At 43.7% G+C, this 16710-nt stretch overlaps 1 long non-coding RNA gene across 1 annotated transcript; it reads right to left on the bottom strand.

Moving 5' to 3' along the window:
* Nucleotides 1–3384: 3384 nt before the first annotated feature.
* Nucleotides 3385–8909, bottom strand: LOC147724868 (uncharacterized). Its single transcript, XR_015309939.1, has 3 exons — nt 8800–8909; nt 8651–8717; nt 3385–4212 (listed from the first exon to the last, which is right to left on the bottom strand). It is a non-coding gene; the product is annotated as an uncharacterized LOC147724868 (long non-coding RNA).
* Between the last annotated feature and the right edge of the window lie 7801 nt (nt 8910–16710).

The following is a 16710-nucleotide window of genomic DNA, read 5'->3' as shown; positions in this document are numbered from 1 at the left end:
TTATTAAGTGTGCTCGTAGACAGTACAGGAGTACTGTACATGTTTAGAGGTGCGCAGAGACAATACAAGAGTCCTGTAAATTAATAAGTGTGCTCAGAGACAGTGCACGAGTGCCGCTCATTAATAGGAGTACTCAGAGAAAATACAAGATTGCTGTACATTAATTGAGGTGCTCAGCGACAATACAAGAGTGCTGTACATTAATAAGTGTTATCGGAGACAGTACAGGAGTACTGTACATGAATAGAGGTGCGCAGACAGAATGCAAGAGTGCTGTACATTAATAAGTGTGCTTGGAGGCAGTACATGAGTGCAGTACATTAATAGGAGTGCTCAGAGACAATACAAAATTGCTGTACATTAATAAGTGTGCTCGGAGACAGTACAGGAGTACTGTACATGAATAGAGGTGCGCAGAGACAATACAAGAGTCCTGTAAATTAATAAGTGTGCTCAGAGACAGTGCATGAGTGCCGCACATTAATAGGAGTACTCAGAGAAAATACAAGATTGCTGTACATTAATTGAGGTGCTCAGGGACAATACAAGAGTGCTGTACAATAATAAGTGTGCTCAGAGACACTACAGGAGTGCTGTACATTAATAGGGGTGCTCAGAGACAATAGAAGAGTGCTGTACATTAATAAGTGTGCTTGGAGACAGTACAGGAGTACAGTACATGAATAGAGGTGTGCAGACACAATGCAAGAGTGCTGTACATTAATAAGTGTGCTTGGAGACAGTACAGGAGTGCTGTACATTAATAGGAGTGCTCAGAGACAATACAAGATTGCTGTACATTAATAAGTGTGTTCGGAGACAGTACAGGAGTACTGTACATGAATAGAGGTGTGCAGAGACAATGCGAGAGTGCTGTACATTAATAAGTGTGCTCGGAGACAGTACAGGAGTACTGTACATGAATAAAGGTGTGCAGAGACAATGCAAGAGTGCTGTACATTAATAAGTGTGCTCGGAGACAGTACAGGAGTACTGTACATGAACGTATGTGCGCAGAGACAATACAAGAGTCCTGTACATTAATAAGTGTGCTCGGAGACAGTACAGGAGTGCTGTACATTAATAGGAGTGCTCAGAGACAATACAAGATTGCTGTACATTAATAAGTGTGTTCGGAGACAGTACAGGAGTACTGTACATGAATAGAGGTGCGCAGAGACAATGCAAGAGTGCTGTACATTAATAAGTGTGCTCGGAGACAATACAGGAGTACTGTACATGAATAGAGGTGCACAGAGACAATGCAAGAGTGCTGTGCATTAATAAGTGTGCTCAGAGACAGTGCAGGAGTACTGTACATGAATAGAGGTGCGCAGAAACAATACAAGAGTCCTGTACATTAATAAGTATGCTTGGAGACAGTACAGGAGAGCTGTACCTTAATAGGAGTGCTCAGAGAAAATACAAGATTGTTGTACATTAATTGAGGTGCTCAGAGACAATACAAAAGTTCTGTCATTAATTGGGGTGCTGAGAGACAATACGGGAGTGCTGTACATTAATTGGGGTGCTCAGAGACAATACAAGAGCACTATACATCAACAGGGGCGCTCAGAGACAATACAGGAGAGCTACACATTAATGGGGGACTGTCCTAGAAAAGAGGAGTGCTGTACATTCATAGGGGTGCTAGGAGGCAATACAAGAGAGCTGTACATTAATAGGTGTGCTCAGAGACAGTACAGGAGTGCTGTACATTAATAGGATGCTCAGACAATACAGGAGTGCTGTACATTAATATGTGTGCTCGTAGATAGTACAGGAGTACTGTACACATTAATAGAGGTGCGCAGAGACAATACAAAAGTCCTGTACAGTAATAAGTGAGCTTGGAGACAGTACAGGAGTGCTGTACATTAATAGGCGTGCGCAGAGACAATACAAAAGTCCTGTACATTAATAAGTGAGCTTGGAGATAGTACAGGAGTGCTGTACATTAATATGGGTGCTCAGAGACAATACAATATTGCTGTGCATTAATTGGGCTGCTCAGGGACAATACAAGTGTACTGTACATTAAATGGGTTGCTCAGAAACAATACAAGAGTGCTGTTCATTAATTGGGGTGCTCAGAGACAATACAGGAGTGCTGTACATTAAATGGGTTGCTCAGAAACAATACAAGAGTGCTGTTCATTAATTGGGGTGCTCAGAGACAATACAGGAGTGCTGTACATCAGTAGGGGTGCACGGAGATAATACAGGTGCTCATTGTTAGCCAACTCAATGGTACTCATTTTATCAACCCCCAAAGAACAAAAGGCTGAGTTGAATCACTGTGAGCATGAGGTCTCAAAAATATCCCTACAGTGGTTGCCTCATTCCACAGACAAAAAAACACATTATTTTTCAGTACTGTGGAGCTCCCACTCGGGAAATCATTGAAGTAATTTAGAAACATTATTGCAAACAATGTGGTAATGCCATCATAGAGCACATTTAGCGACCTCAGTCATAGAGGAAATGGCGGGATGAAGAGGAAGCCCTTGCATGACTTCCTGGCTAGCCAGAGGCCAAGGAGCACTTCTTGGACATCCCAACTCTGGTGAGAGCCTGTCCAGACTCTGATGAGTGGGGGTGGGGGGCGAAGGTGAGCTCCATTAACCCCTTCCATGCTGCTGTCGGCCATTGGCCGATGGCAGCACTACCTGCCCAGTGCTGCCGTCGGCCAATGGCCGACACGGCCCTGCCCGTTTTGCGGAAGTGCTGAACTTCCGCAAAATCGGCGGCGCATGAAACGGGTTAAAGGGAAAGGAGCTCACTTGGCTTTTGTACTGTGATTCTTAATCATTATTGAGGCATTTGTTGTACTGTGATTCTTAATCAATATTGAGGCATTGTAAGCATTCTCGCAGGCAGCTTGTGTTCCTTTCCCTGACTCACGCGCAGAGCATTCCGCTCTTGCCAGGATGTCCATGACTATGACATTCTGTTTATCTTCAAAACTGGCATCAGCATCCAGACAGCTTTGTTCTGCGCACGAGTGTGACGCAGCGCGGCTTTCAAACAACACTCACAGCCATCTCACTAACCCAGGAGCAACTTATTTTACTGGTCGGTGGGCCAATAGCACCGTGAGTCACACACTCACACACAAGACCACTCTGCCACTGAAAAAGTAGACAAGCTGCTGGATAAGCGGGGTACCTTATTAAACTATATTCTAATTTTGTACATTATATACATTATAATTTCAATTACTCAACAGTCATAAGGAATAAACATCAAGGTACTCCGCTATTTGGTCATTGGACCACCTAGTAGAATCAGTTGATGGCGATTAAGCCCAGCACAATCACAATATTCCCATAATTTCTTAACATTAGATTGTCATGACTTTTGATTCTAATAAAAACACTCGAGTTCATATTTTACAGAATTTTATTTAGATTCATTAGGAAAGAAAATGTTTACATTGCAAAATTTTATTAGACAAGCACATTCTAAAACATTATTTAAAACATTTTAAGCAAAGAAAATTGAAAAATATGCATTACCAATCTGCCATAAGAAGGTGACAGCTGCATAGAACAAGTTCCCAAGCTGACTGTCTTCTAACCTCCTCGATGTCTCGCTTCCAACATAAAATCTCTGCGACAGCTCTTGTTTCTTTTCCCCATCAAATTTAAAGTCCAAAATTATATCAAAGTCTCTTGCACCATCAAAATTGTCCAAACCAACAGCATGTCGTGGTGCGAAAATTAAAATTCACTGAACCCTTTTTTTCACCCTCATTCGCACAGCCTCTTTTATACCTTTTTCACTAACTCTCTAAACCAAAATTTAAACTTTTAGGGTCCACACTCATTTCTCATTGGTCCTTTAGAGGGGTGGTGAAGATCACCTCATGTCCTCCTTGCTTAAAGCAGTTCATGAGTTTTGCAGAGTCTCATCAACTTTTTCTCATGACTTAATGTTCACATTCGTACTTGTCTATTATTTCTTGTATCCATTTCAAATATTCAAGTTTCAAAACTTCTTCCTTTCCCAGACTTTTAAATGCAGGCAATTTTGGCACAACTCCCGTTCATAGGCCAGGCTGGCCTTGACATTTCTTGCTTCGGGCATAGGCCGTACACTTGTGACTCGTTATTTAATTCGCGCATGCGGAGGGCCCATCTTTGGATTTCAATTCCACCATCGCGTTTAAACGGCCACTTTCAGATTAGGCCGCGCAGGCCACAATGGGAACTAATATGAAAACAAACACAACAGAAATTAGATATAGAATTTTAGCCCTTCTGATTACCTCCCACCATTTCCCATGTTGGGTGTTACCTAGCGAAGCAAATATATAGACGATATTTTTCTAACCTGCATTCTTTTTGCCACAAAAATACTTATAACATAAGCACAAAAACATATGTGTTTACTCTGTTATATCTACGTCATCATAGCTCTATATTAGTTCGACTCATGGTTTTTATTAACAAATTAGGGTTATGCAAAACAGCAGTTAGTTTTTCCCACGTGTTGTGTCTAATTCAGGTGCATTTGGTTGATTAGTTTATATGCTTCATACAAATAATATTATTACTGTTATGAGAGTATAACTTTTCAAGGAGTAAAAAAAATGTTTGTCTCTCCCCTGCACCATCAGGTGCATGTTGTCTTTCAAATCTCACTGAGCTTTATTGATACTGTTCAGACTCACAGTTGAGCCAGTTGACTGTGTATCTTCTTGCAGCCAGAAATGCTGCTGTGGGCTCCTTGTATTTATACTTATAAATAAATACTTAAATACTTTTAAACCCAGGACTGCCTTCCTTCTTTTTCCTGCTGGATGTGCCTTCTCTCCTGGAAATCCCATACTACATTGGCCAAGGCCTTTTGGCTAAGATCAGTGTAGTGTCTGTCCAGTGGAATTTGTTAATTTGTGAAAAGGGTCCAGATTTCAACTGCAGAACTGCGAGTTCGACTTGGAAGCAGTGACTATCAGCCCAATTCATGAAGGTAAATTGCGCTCGCAAAGGGCCAGATTCTGAGAATCTGGCCCTTTGCGAGTGCGATTTTTGCATTTGGGATTCATCATCCCAAATGCAAAAATCGCTATTTGCGAAATCGCATATTTGCGAGGAATTTGATTTAAGGAATCTCTATTAGAGATTCCTTAAATGCAATTCATGAACCAATTTTAAATTGTGAATTCGCAATATTTGGTCGCTATTTACCACGAAGTTTGACTTTGTGGTAAATAGCGAAAAAGTAGAAAAAAGCACTTTAGTGCATTTTTATCTGTTCCATGTTAAACACACACATGTCCTTTGGACATGTGTGTGCGCAACACCTGTGTAAATTTGCATTTCAGGGGTGCTACAGGGTGTCCTTTGGACACCCCTGGCACCCTTGAAATCGCTATCTTATTTGCGAATAGCTAATTGCTAATCGCAAATAAGGAATTACTCCCCATTCATTCCTATGGGCCTTTAGGCCCATAGGAATGAATGAGGAGTTATTCCTTATTTGCGATTAGCAATTTGCTAATCGCAAATTAGGAATGTGTACAAATCGCAATTTAATTTGCGATTCCTACATGAATCCCGTTTTGCAAGTCTGTAATAGGGATTCCTTATGAATCGCTATTATAGACTCACAAAACGGGTCTTTGATGAATCTACCTGTATTCAGAAGTCGAAGTTAGTGGGATCTGAGGGGGACGCTGTGCCTATACTTGCATTTGAGGTACCTCAGCTGAAGTGGAGGGGGGAGAGGTTTGTGTGCTCTGAAGCCGCGGGAGGTACAGACGGCTGAACAATAAACAGACCTTGTTGCCAGGGTGCCTGCTGTATGGGAGAAAGATAAATGTGTGCATTTGGTTGATCTTCAAATGTAAAGGCTGCTTTGAAACGGTATTGGCTTTAATTCATGAGTAATGGAAGAGTATTCTCTTTGGGAGGTATTGTAAGGTGAGCGGATGAGCTGTAGAGTGGACGCTTTTAATGGACTGTTATTAAAAATGTTTGCACAAGGTAGAGGCTGCACATTCTTCAGATCTATATTTTGGAAGCACTTTTTTATCTTAAACCTAAATATTCTGTGCACCTTTTGGCATCCCATCTTATACTGTGTTTAGTGCAGGTTTAAAATAACGACATACATATTCAAGGTGCTTTCTGCAATGGGCAGGGGCCTTGAAACGCTAAAACACATGTCACTGTTCGCTACTGGTTACAATAGACAGATATCTCCAGTAACTGCATTAGCCAACAGAGATTTTACAACATAAACAACTGCATTTCTCACAGATTAGTTTAACCTGCAATTATTTTCATTTAAGGTGGGTGTGTGTTATTTTAAATGCAGGTCTTGAAGGTGAAAGACCAACAAAATAGTTACAGACCCTCCATGTTTGCGCAGCCCCCCCCTCCCCCGCCTAAACAGTTCAACAGAATTAGCTCTTGGTCCCAAAAAAGTGCTTTTGGTTATTTGGTGTAACTCCATTCAGTAGTTTTAAAGAAATAAAAAACAAAGATGTATATCTAGGGACAAGGATCCTCTGTGATCCAACAGTCCCTGTGTAAAAATGTGATTGGCTGCCAGCACTTCAAGCAGGATGTTTTGGCAGCCATCTTGGGCCAGGGTTTCAGCTGAGTCCCTCCCCCAAACTTTTTTTAAAAGAGAAGGGGGCAGGGTAGGAATACCCTTACCCTCTAGGTCTCTTAGGGGGGTCCTTCAGGCACACCGTCTGGGCAAAAAAGCATTTTTGCGCTGAAACTGCTGCTTCGGCCCGAAAAAATTTAAAATAAGAAGCGCTTCTCTACAATTTAGCCCCCGGGTGGTCCAGGTACCGGGAGCATGCAGGCTTATAGAACATTTAAACGAGGGGGGCTGCACAGGGACCACCACCTCCACAGGACTTATACTGTTTTTAGGGGGCACGCAGACCACCACCCCCCCCAGGCCTTGGGGACTGACAGCTCCCCAGGGAAAATTCAAAATAAATTAGGGAGGCTTCACGCCCTCCCAGGCTCTCGGGACCACCACCTCCCCGAGGCTAATTTGTTTGCAATGGGGGAGCCTCACGGATCCTGAACCACCACATCCCCCAGGGCCAAAATGCCATTTTTAAAATGAGAAGGAGGCTGCGAGGTCTCCCCTCCTGAGCCTTTCTTTAACCCTGGTGATCGCCATCTCCCCGGGCAGGCCTTACTAAATCAAAGGAAGGTCTGCTGCTTGGCACTCCTCCAGGAGCCATATAGGGTCCTGTGGAACCCCACCCTGTAGAGACAGCTCCTACCATGTTCTGGGATGCCCTCCCCTGGGACATAGCTGTTTACTGTGACTTGGAAGGAGCTTTGACAGCTCCCGCCAAGTCACAGCTCCCGCCAAGTCACAGCAAACAGTCTGCTTTCAGTCAAAAGCTTTGCTGGAAGCAAAGCTTTTCTCTGTTTCCATGCCTGCTGTCAAGCGTGCAGGGAAACAGATGAATGATTGCTCTGAGAGGCAGCCCTGTCAGAACACGTTTTTTATAGGAGACAGTGGTCCCTGGGACAATAAGGAATGTGTATATAATGAATATTGCCCAGTCAGTACTATATTTGTGCCAGTTTCCAGCCGGATAAAGTCAATTTTAATTTGGAAAATAGTTGAGAAATAGAACAAAATTGGGAGTCAAATAACAGTGGGATACACGCCTGTATCCATAGACCCACATATAAAACAGACAAACAAAGTAAAACGGCTCAGGCAGTTTGTGGTTGTTTCTATAGAGCAATACATAAATTGCGAAACAACAAATAGAGAGGTCACCTTTACACAATATCAAATGTGAGAATCACTGTGTATAAGGTTGACAACTAGGTCGACTGCGTTTCGATCCTTATCTGTAAGATACTGGATCATCATCAAGACTATCAGATAAAGTGCCTGAAAACAGTTGCCTGTAATTTACTGTACATTAGGTATGGACAAAATAGGGAGAAAAAGGGGGGAAAGGAAAAAACTACGTAAAAGGTGGTGAGTCAGGGATTGAATATGCAGATAATACACAGAACATTCTGAATGGCATGTTAACACGGGTAGCAATAACTAGTAGGGATTATGCGTGCAAAATGGCGTTGTGTCTACAATTCGGACAGTCGGGGTGTCTGTGGGAGTGGTTATCCCGTCAATGCATTAGGAAAGTTTGCGCATTGAGTAATCAAACGGTGACACTAGGAAGCAATGTGCCAAAAGTCATGTGCACAATGAAGGACTCCGTGGTAACGGCTGATGTCTGCGTGCTCTTGAGCTGACCGATTTCTACACGCTCATGTAACGCCAAAAGCATAAATCTCAATACCTGGAGGGTGGCCCTATTTTTGAGGGCAGTAGATAATGTATCAGGATTGTAGGAGAGGCGCATTGACCTGAAGAAGAAAGAAGGTGGTGTTGGGGGGTTGGCAGGTAGCAGGGCATAACAGCGGGAATCGGGTAAAAGTACAAAGTTGGCTTACCATGGAAGACAGAGTCTGATATCGGCGTAATTACCATGATGCGGGGACGGCGTCTTAAGTATAGAAGACAAGGATGGCCATGCTTAGAATTTGTGGCAAAGTGAAACCGATATGGCAACCTGGAGGGGAGGGATGTTAGAAGTGGGCAGGAGTGCGGTGCTGCCTATGTTGGAGCAAGACACAGGGATTCTTACCTCCGTACGAGAGCAATGCTCGTGATACTGTCAATGAGGGGCGAGTCCAGGTCAGCAATCGATGGACCTTGATGGAGAAATCTGGGTTAGGTGTCGGTTTCTCTTGTGTTCAAAATATGGGTAGAGCGGTACGCAGAGCACGCGCTTACCTCTAATGCAGCTTCTTCGCGGCTTATGGTTGCAATCCAAGGGGACCGATGTGTGTATAAGGCGGGGATTTAAGGAGAGCGGCTCAGTGGTCATGTGACCACGGGAAGAGGTCACGGGGCAGCTGTGGGGTGTCGTGTGGAATGTATGGACATGATCATGTGACCAGTGGAGCGGGCAGCCATCTTGGAGTGGAGATGTAGGAAATACAGGCAGGAGGTAACAGCAGGGAACAATGATATTACGGAAGTGACTACGGAGGGTAAAAAATAAATGACACTGTTCAGTGACTTATGTGATAGAGTCTAGAGAATTAAAGCAGCCGGATATACTTGGAAATGTGACAGTTGCACATATTAAGTGACTTTTGTGAATACACAATCAGTGGAATTGCCGGTGTTATACAGAAGATGAAAAGATGTCTGGATCAAAAATTACAGCTTAGTGCACATAATTTCTGATAATTAGGAAGTTTGCCACTGATATGAGTACCGTTTCAAAATATATAGTGACTGGCGGTCAGCATTGTTATGCAGGTGGGGTAGAAATACAGTTCCTACATAGTTAATGCCAATATTTGAACTGATATTTTTAAATTCATGGTGATTGTTGAACAATTGATCGACACAAGGATGGAATTACAGCAGTGTCGTCCAGTCTTTAAGTCAGTTCAGGCATGTGTGGATACTGCCCGTCTTCAAAATCCATTTCAATTCCTCTTTGTTGAGCAGTTGGGAGAAGTCAGCTCCTCTCGGGGGCATTTTTACCACACTCACTACTGTCCAGCGGATGTAATCTTCACTGTGGCCAAAAGTGTCAAAATGTTCTACCAACGGGGCATTTGGTGTTTTGCAGCGAAGTCTGCTCATGTGCTGGCAGATCATGATCTGAATTTTTTTTGTGAAGATTGTCCTGTGTAGATCTTGTCACAGGGGCAAAAGATGGCATAGATAACATTGCTAGTGTTGCAGTTGGAGAATTCTCTAAGTGCAATTTGATGGTACCAAACACAAATTCTTTGCAGTCAGAAGTAAATCTGCAGACAGTGCAGTTTCCACATTTTGTGTGTCCTGTTAGTCGTGGGAGACCCCAGTGTTCGTGAAGTGTACCTGTACTAGGCGGACATGGTAGTGCGGCCCTGACCAGATGGTCCTTGATGTTTTTGCTTTTCTTAAATGCGAAGAGGGGTCTGTCTAGGTTCAGTATCCCTGCATTGATGACATTGCAATGTTTTAGTATGCTTTTGCGTAGTGTGTGTAATGATGGTTAAAAAGTAGTGACACATACTATGCGGTTGAGTTGTTTTGGGGGTTTGGGTTCAAGTAGATATTCTCTCGGGCAGTACCATGCTCTTTTTAGAGCATTGCCTACCAGTCTTTTGGGGTACCCTCTGGTTGTATGTTTGGAGCTGAGCACCTTTGCCGCCGAGAAATATTCTTCTTTCAGTGTGCAGTTGCGTCTTATGCGCAGAAACTGTGAGTATGGTAGTGAAACCTCGGTGCTCTAGGATGGTTACTATTGTACTTGAGCAGAGTATTTCTTTCAGTGGGCTTCCTAAATAAGCTGGTGATGAGATAGCCCTCTTTGTGCACAATATTCAGGTCAAGAAAGGGAATAGATGTTTTGCTATGTGAAAGCGTAAATTTAAGGCCCCCACAATTATTGTTCAACCAATGCAAAAACTGTTATAGCATGGTGTGTGTGTTGCACCAGATCATGAAGATGTCGTCGATGTAGCGCTTTGACATTGAAAAAACAATGTGGAAGGGGTTGTGCAAGGTGAGTATACAGTTTGTTTCTAGGGCATCCATGTAAAGTATTGCCAGATCAGGGGCATAAACAGCCCCCATGGACGTGCCCTTGGTTTGCTGATAGAATTGCCCATCGAACAAGAAAAAGTTCTTAGAGAGGCTTATCTCCAACAGTTGCAATATAAAAATTGTGGGGACTGCATGAGGTCGAGGACGTCTATCGAGGATATTTTCTATCACAAGTAAAGAGTCAGTTTGGGGGATGTGTACAATGACTCAACGTCAAGAGTACACAGGGTGTCAGTTTGGGGATCAAAGGGATGGTTTTCAATCAGCGAGATCATCTGCATGCTGTCCCTAACATAACATGTAGTGAGGGGTATGAATTATTTTATAAAGAAGTCGACATAGAGGGGTTCCAGAATGGAATTGCATCCGGACACAATGGGACGACCGGGAGGGTTGTCTTGATTTTTGTGCACTTTCAGGAGCGTATAGAATACTGGTGTGCGTGGTGATTTTGCATTGAGCAATTGGTGTTCCAGTTTGGACAGGAAACCTTGGTCAAGGCCAGATGTGGTCACTTGTAGGATTAATTTTTGGAGCTCTGGAGTGGGATTCGTAGGTAGTTTACAATAGTGGTCTGTGTTTTCTAGTTGCCTTATTATTTCGTTCTTAAAGCTAGTCAATTCTTGTAGTACTATCCCTCCGCCTTTATCTGCCGGCTTTATGATAATATCCTGGCTAGCCTTGAGTGTGCCGCAGGTGGAGGGGAACCGGCAGGGATGGCAGGGCCTTCAGGCTCCTCCCCATGGTCCCATTGCACTCAGGATGCCCTGGGCCACCCAGGATAGATGGCCAGGTCCAAAGGGATGGGGTCCGCAGGGCCAAAATCGGCTTGAGGATGAGGGCCGCGTGGCTGCCTTCCCTATTGGTATAAAATAAAAGACTGGGCTCCTCGGGATGTGGCTCTCAGGGCCATAATCAGCGCGGGGAGGGAGGCCACGCTGTCCCCTCCCGTATTAATATAAAATTAAAGGCTGGGCCCCGGTGGATGAGGTTTCTGGGGCCAAAAGCATCCTTGGTGGGGGGGGGGGGGTGACCCCCTTCATTATTATTTTTTAAAGGGCCAGATCTCAGCGGATGAAGTGCCTGGGGCCGAAATCAGCCGGGGACTGGGTACACATGGCCCCCTTCCCCCTAGTGTAACGGCTGGGCCTCAGGGGATGGGGTCCCGGGGCTGAAATCGGTTGGGGAGGAGGGTCGCATCGCCCCCCTCCAATAGTGATAAAATATAAAAGGCCAGGCCCTGGGGGATCCGGTGCCCTGGGCCAAAACCAGCTCAAGGAAGGGAGCCATGCAGTCCCTATTTAAAATATTGTTTGAAAGACTGGACCCCCTCCCCCATTTGTTAATGGCTATGCCCTGGGGGATGAGGTCCCCTAGTCCGACATCGACCCGAAAACAGGGGCCACACAGCCCCCTCCCTAATTTGAATATAGCCGGGCATTGGGGAATGGGGTCCTCTGGGGCTGAAATCGGCTGTGCAGCCCTTTCCCTAATTAATTTTTTTTTTTTACAGGACTAGCTACGGAAGATGGGGTCCCAGGGCCGATATCAGAGTGGGGAAGGTGACCACGCAGCCCCCTCCCTGTTTTGTATATGGCCAGGCCCCAGAGGATGGGGTCCCCGGGCCGAAATTGGCCCGTGGAGGGGAGGCATGCAGCACTCATGCACTCAGTCACACACTACTCTTAAAAGTTGCAGGTTACAGTTAAGAAATAAAAAAAAATTTAATCTGAGAAATTCACTTAAAAAACAAAGTTTACAAGAAAGTTATAGTTAGGAAATATAACTTAAAAAAATAGAAATTCACTGTAAAACCCAAGGTTTCAGGGACATTATAGTTACACTCAGATTTCAGTTTTATAAAACCAGAGAAATACAGCAGTTATAGTTACCTGAGCTAACTATAACTTATGCCCCCACAGTGCACTGCTTATGACCTTGCATATTACATCACTCATGACATGGTCAGTGACATCACTCATGACATGTCAAATGATATCACTGATAGCATCATCCACAGAACCACTCACACACCCATACAACCTATCATATGTCCACACACACAGCCACCCAACCACTCAGATACCCATCTACAGACCCATACAAATACTCACACACTCACTCACTGATCTATAGAGCCAATCACAGATCCACTCACTTATACAACCGCTCACACAACCACTAACTCACCAAGATAGCCATTCATTCATCCACTCACTCACCAATACAGCCACTGACACATCCAGTCATTTAGACATGCAGACATTTACACACCCCCTTCATAAACCCATACAGCCACTCACACAGTTAGTCACCCATACAGCTACTGACACCTACTCACTCACCCATACAGTCACGCATACAGCTACTCATGCACCTACATCCACTCACTAACTCATAAATACTAACACTTGTACTCACTCACCTATACAGTCAATGACACAAGCACACACTCACCCATACAACACTTATGCACTTAGTCAATCACCCATACAGCCACTCACACGCCCCATCACTAACTTTTATAGGCCTCTCACATACCCACCCACTCACTCACACATACACCACTGACAACCCCACTTATTTATCCATACATCCATTCACACACACTAACAAACCAATACAGCCGCTAACACCTACTCACCCATCCATACAGCCACTCACACAGCCACTCAATCACATATATAGCCGCTCATACAGCCACTCACTCACCCACCCATACAACTAGTCACACAGCCACTCACTCACCCATACAGCCACTCAGACACCCACTCAATCATGGATACACACAGTCACACACATAATATGTGATAGAAATAGTATCACACATTACTATTACACAAACTATACTCATTTAAGTAATGCAGTTGATTAATTTATATAATTAACACTCATTAACTTTGAGAAAACATTCACACTTAATGGATGATATTATCAGTGATGTCATTTGAGATGTCATCAATGAAGTCATCGGTGATGTCACAGACTAGCTCATGAGTGATGTAATATTTGAGGCCATAAGCAGTGCATTGATGGGGCATAAGTTATAGTTGGCTCGGGTAACTATAATGCTGAATTTTGCTGGTTTTTTACGAGTGATATCTGAGCCTAACTTTGACTTTTTCAGTAAATATACCTTTACTGATCTTTGACTTTATCAGTAAATACATATATATATCTATACTACTATTATAAAGGAAGAACTTTGAACCTTTGAGGTGGGTAAACTTGGGAACCACAGCGCCAATCCACACACCCGATACATCGTTGTAATCGTCAGGGTGTGCAGATGGACATAGGCTATATAAACTTAATAAATATACGTTATTTAAAAAATTGACCTAAAAACAAAGTAGTCCCTTGGAAGAAGCTCCGGCCGCGACGTGCGTGCTGACGTCAGAAGCGCGGGGAGGAGCGGCGTCCAGGAGCGCGAGGAGGACCGGCGGACATGGTGCCTGGAGGAGCGGCGGACAGGCGGGGAGGAGCGGTGAGCGGCGGAGGAGGTAGGAGCGGTGAGCAGCGGAAAAATAAAGCAAAAATGACAATCGTGAGCAAGAGGAAGCAAATGGAGCATTACAAAAGTGAGCCAAACGGTGCATTACAGGAGGAAAAAGTTACGTGTGCAGGTTACAAAAGCGTACATCGTGAGCAAGAGGAAGCAAACGCAGCATTACAAAAGTGAGCCAAATGGTGCATTACAGCAGGAAAAGGTTACGTGTGCAGGTTACAAAAGCGTAGAAAGTAAACATAGAGGTATAGGAGGAAAAAGTGACGTGTGCAGGTAGCAAGAGGAAGCAAACGGAGCATTACAAAAGTGAGCCCAACGGTGCATTACAGGAGGAATATGTTACGTGTGCAGGTTACAAAAGCGTAGAAAGTAAACATAGAGGTATAGGAGGAAAAAGTGACGTGTGCAGGTAGCAAGAGGGAGCAAACGGAGCATTACAAAAGTGAGGCAAACGGGGCATTACAGGAGGATAAAGTTACGTGTGCAGGTTACAAAAGGGTAGAAAGTAAACATAGAGTTATAGGAGGAAAAAGTGACGTGTGCAGGTTACAAAAGCGTACAAAGTAAACATAGAGGTATAATACTGCAATATATGGAGGAAGGCTCCGGGGGACCCACGGACAACGTCGGGGCAGGCGGGGGTCCTGAAGCCTAATTGCTCCTGGACAAGGTCGGGACGGGCTGCTAGTATATATATATATATATATATATATATATATATGTATATATATATATATATATATATATATATATATATATATACTAGCAGCCCGCCTCAGCGTTGCCTGGGGCAGAAGGGGGCTGGGGGCAGCATTTCAGGCTTGGCCGTCCCTCCGCCCGTACCTCCGCCCGTCCCTCCGCCCGTCCCACGGCCCATCCCTCCGCCCGTCCCTCCGCCCGTCCCTCCAGGTTCACTTAACTTACTCGCCGCTCCTCCTCGCGCTGCTGATGTCAGGACGCAGACGTCGCGGCCGGCGCATCTTTCAGGGGACTACTTTGTTTTTAAAGTTAATTTTTTTAATTTACGTTTTATTTTAATTTTATGTAGCCTATGTCCATCTACACACCCTGACAATTTCAAGGATGTATTGGGTGTGTGGATTGGCGCTGTGGTTCCCGAGTTTACCTTGCCAAAAGGGTTGTGTTCTCTCTTTATAATAGTAGTATGCGGGAGGCGCTGCCACCAAGCCTTAGGAGGTCTACGGGCCAGTTTAACCTGCCTTTCTTGTGGACAGCCAAGGTTTGTGGGATACTACATTCCCGCACAGTCGGACCCAGGGGGACAGAAAACCAGCAGGACGCCACAATGTTTATCGGAACAGTGGGCATCTGGCAGAACAGTGAGCGCAGGGAAGGATACTGAAGCCGAATTAACAATAACAACGATGTTAAACAAATAAAGAAATGACTCTTGTGGGGCAACTATCAGCGCATGTTATGAATGATGGGACATGTAGTCCGGAAGTGCTTAACAACTCAACCGAAGGAGAGACCTTCAAGAACTGTGAAGTATGAGCACTAAGGTTAAAAAACAGGGGAGAAAGGTCGGGAAATATCCGGAGGTTGGTGCTAACTGCGCGAAATAATAAAGTGTAAGTTACAAATAAAACGACAAACAGGATTTGAAACTTGCCCGCAAGTCCTTCTTCACTTTTAGTGAAACTAAAAACTATGTGAACCCTAATCACCGCCTCTCTCAGAAAATGCATATGATTAAGACCTGTGAGGGTCGAAACCGGTAATGCTGTACCTGCTGATTAAAGTGGTTCCTCTGATGTCCGACTGGCGGGCTTGATTTCTGCGCTGGAGATGGCGAGGAAAATTTGTTTATATATATATATATATATATATATATATATATATATATATATATATATATATATATATATATATATATAAATATATATATATAAATATATATATATATATATATAATATATATATATATATATATATATATATATATATATATATATATATATATATATATATATATATATATATATATATATATGTATTCACACACAACACAGCTCCTACTGCAACCCTTCGCCTTCGTGGTGTGGCTCGAGCCGGCGGAGCAGCCGGAAATCAATATTCCAAAGTAACGGCGTTCCTCACGAGCACTCGGGTAAAGGACAACACAGCAATCCACAACGTATCCAAGACGATAGATTTATTACTTCATAAATCTCGAGATTTATGAAGTAATAAATCTATCGTCTTGGATACGTTGTGGATTGCTGTGTTGTCCTTTACCCGAGTGCTCGTGAGGAACGCCGTTACTTTGGAATATATATGTATATGTATATATATATATATATATATATATATATATATATATATATATATATATATATATATATTCACACATTAAATCATTAAATCTGTCAAGGCCCACTCCTCTCTACGGAGAGAGAGGAGGGGCACCAGTGTGCTGGTGTCTGTTCGTTCAATAGGTGCGCAAAAACAGAAACCCACCATGACCGTATGGTCAGAGCTTAGGTCACAGGCAACATTGTGCTCCCTTTTCTATCTACTCTTCCTGGTGTTTGGGTGGACTATTGCTGGAGGCCTAAAAACCC

The sequence above is a fragment of the Lissotriton vulgaris genome, chromosome 4_1, assembly GCF_964263255.1.
Source record: "Lissotriton vulgaris chromosome 4_1, aLisVul1.2, whole genome shotgun sequence".
In the NCBI taxonomy this organism is placed as follows: Eukaryota; Metazoa; Chordata; class Amphibia; order Caudata; family Salamandridae; genus Lissotriton; species Lissotriton vulgaris.
This window is presented reverse-complemented; position numbering and strand designations above follow the sequence as displayed.